Source organism: Notothenia coriiceps, unplaced genomic scaffold (assembly GCF_000735185.1).
Source record: "Notothenia coriiceps isolate Sejong01 unplaced genomic scaffold, NC01 NC01_scaffold00024668, whole genome shotgun sequence".
Lineage (NCBI taxonomy): Eukaryota > Metazoa > Chordata > Actinopteri > Perciformes > Nototheniidae > Notothenia > Notothenia coriiceps.
In genome coordinates, this window is record NW_011357369.1 from 1,292,646 (window position 1) to 1,294,972 (window position 2,327).

The 2,327-nt window shown below is 40.0% G+C and overlaps 2 protein-coding genes across 3 annotated transcripts in view; both read left to right on the top strand.

The window, feature by feature from the left end:
* The window catches only part of hsh2d (hematopoietic SH2 domain containing), a 364,522-nt gene that overhangs the window by 248,515 nt on the left and 113,680 nt on the right, over window positions 1-2,327 (top strand). The gene's annotated exons all lie outside the window — the stretch shown is intronic.
* The window catches only part of si:ch73-138n13.1 (protein piccolo), a 129,899-nt gene that overhangs the window by 20,292 nt on the left and 107,280 nt on the right, over window positions 1-2,327 (top strand). The window lies entirely within an intron of this gene.

Genomic DNA, 2,327 nt, shown 5'->3' on the forward strand with positions numbered 1-2,327 from the left:
CCTTTGGCTAATCCAATCCTGAATTACAGGCCTGGGATGGGTGGAGGGTGTGCCCATCAACGTTAGTACAACCTCTAAACTATCAAGGCACAGGCAGCCACTGCGGCTGTCACGGCATCTACCTGCATTCTTTCACCCCTTCTCCGTAACCTTCAATACCAATGGTTCAGGAAAATTAACAAGTCGCATGACAAATATTTAATAGAATGTTTTAATCAGTTTATTACTAAATATGTTGGGTGATAATGGCAATGATTAAAAATCAAAATTCAGTCCTTCCAATTTTATTAATCGTTGGTTTATCCATAAACTTATTTATGTTAAACTGTTAACGTACTTCATCTGTTTGCACTGTCCCTTTGCCCGCTGTAACACTACAAATGTCCCCTTTAACAGGACCCTTACAATAGTATCTCTCTTTCTTTCCTAAAACAGGGCAAAAAAATGTTGCAATCACATTCAATGTGTTGAAGTTGTCAATGTCTGCAAAAAACAAAATAAAAAGATTTTGAAAAAAACAAGTTTATCTCAATCCTATTCATTTACAAAGGTTTTAAATCCAAACATACTTATTTTCTGTAAAAAGATAAACTAGAAATACAACATGAATAGTGTTGTGTTTTGATCGTTAAATAACCTACATTTTGAATAAAATCAAGTTAGGAACTTTTAAGCGACATTTGTGTGGAAAGGTTATTCGATACCAATCGTGTCCTCAAAAATACAGTATATAACTCCTTTCTAACCCGTTTACAGCTTTGTTTTTGTTAGCGAAGTTTAGCAACAGGTATTTATTTCCCTCCCTGAATATCTCTTTTATTTGATCTTGAAAAAAGTATTTATTTAAGTTCACTGGAAATCACTGAATTTAAACAAGACTATACTTGAACACATCCTGATAATCGTTACTATTTCCCTTCACCTAATTTTCTTTTTACCCGAGTGGAGTACTGAATTCACCCACCACTCGCAGCTCTATAGAACCTTGCCTCCACCCCGGCGGTAAGATCTTAACTGTTAACCTAACCTTTCTACCTTAATATAGAATAAGGTATTTACAGAGCATCTAACTGGGAGTCAACACGTCTTTCTATATCGTCCATGGCAACTAGGGAAACAACCTCTCAATCCCAAACCAGTCTGTTAAGGCTATTCGGTACCCGAAATTCTATAGGAAATAACGATTACCCGCAATATTTTTTTTCTAAAATGTTGGCATCGACTTGTCACCAAAGTATTGTTCCTTTGGAGAACAATAAATGAAAAGTACATTCTAAAGCAACCCTACTGACACTGAAGACACATCTATCCCAGTACAAACTCAAGTACATCCACACCATCCTTCCCTCGCTGTCCTCCACAGAGCCCGAGTGAAAACAGTGATTATAATAAAGAGCTCACATCCAACCTCGCTCCTGGAAGGCCAGAGACTCAGACAGCGGTCCCTCTCCTCTCAGCGAGTTGAGCTGCGTTTGAAAGGCGCACGGACTCACCAAGTCTTTTGTCTCCAGCTCTCGTGTGCGCTGCGACTCTCATCCTGGAGAGACTTCCCCTCCCCACACACGCGCTGATTGAAGGAGCTGATCGCCGAGAAACACTGCGAGACCGCATCCTGTTCAACTTCCTAGCCAACATAAACAGGAACCTGCAGTCAATCTTCATATTTCATACACTGTGCACATGTTTCCTGAAAAGCTACTCATCAACCATGCTGGGTGCTGCGGTGTATTGAGGCAAGGTGGCTTTGTGGGAACACAGGTCCACTTCACAAGTGGGTAGAAACTATTTCCTTTTCTATTAATGACTTCCCTAAAAGTAGATTTTAGTACACACATGTAGGCTAACACCACTCAATCAAACAATCACTATTGAGTCTGTTGTATTGTGTTGCACTGTTGGAGGCGCCTGTGACCCTAAGCATTTCGTTGTTATAACTACACTGTAGCTATCTGCACATATGACAATATAAAGAACTTGAATCCTATAAGTCCATCACTGTATTGAATCAGGCCTTTTAACCGTCATCCTAATAAACCTCGCAGGGAAAGACCACGGTTTCCTTTAGATTGTTCTATCTAATTAGCATTGGTGGCTACTTTGTGTTAAGGGATGCCCGATAGTGATATCATCAATGAGTGTTGAAAACCGGTCTTTCCTTTCGCTCAGAAACACCATCAACAAAAACCTTTTTCTCAAGCGCAGACGAGAGAGGGCACACACACACTGCGGTGGCACATAAAGAATTCTGCTTCTGCTTCAAGTGACGCACAGGTCTCGCCTTCATATATATACTCTACATATACGAGATAGGCGTATGATATATTATA